We start from the raw sequence: 751 nt of genomic DNA on the forward strand, positions 1-751 counted from the left end.
TTAGCCATGTGATGTTGATATACAATTTGCTTTTGGTCCTTCCATGCTTGATTTAGTTTAAAAATTGCATCAAAGTACAATGTTCATCCTATGACAAATGGGCAATTCCATTGTAGAGAATGACCATCCAAACAAGCTTTCGAATTGAGCATGTCATGCGAATTCCAAGTCTGAATACTGTGCACATGCGAACAAGACAATTCGGGTTCAATACCAAAGTCACGGAGATTTGATATTGAGCCCAATCCAATTCCATGACGCTAAATATCAACATTCAAACAGAGTATTAGAGATCGTGACAGAAAACTAGAGATCGTGACAGAAAAACTAGAAAAGCCTGTTAGAAGAGGAGACCCAGATTCGATGGGACACGGCTCGGCGCCGGAGCCGATGGTGCACCAACGGCTGCGTGTGGTCTATGGATTTTACGCCGGCTACCGATCGACGTTTTCCTACCCATACGTATTACGTTTCACTAATATAAAAACACTTTTATATTATGAGACGGAGGGAATAGATCTTAAATAGATTAAGAATAAAGTGATGTTCTGTATGCTAATCTTGGCGAGTAGCTTTTGCGTGAACTGTGCGATGACGCATAAATGGGGTTGTTGCCTCTTGATTTAGTCGTTTGCACAACTCGTAAGAGCAACTTTGCACTATCTCTGAAAATCTGAAAGAATATTTCGTGTTTCAATCGTATCCACTTGCTTATTTATCTTAATTTCTCAGATATACTGCTATTCAAACT

This window comes from Triticum dicoccoides, chromosome 7B (genome assembly GCF_002162155.2).
Source record: "Triticum dicoccoides isolate Atlit2015 ecotype Zavitan chromosome 7B, WEW_v2.0, whole genome shotgun sequence".
In the NCBI taxonomy this organism is placed as follows: domain Eukaryota; kingdom Viridiplantae; phylum Streptophyta; class Magnoliopsida; order Poales; family Poaceae; genus Triticum; species Triticum dicoccoides.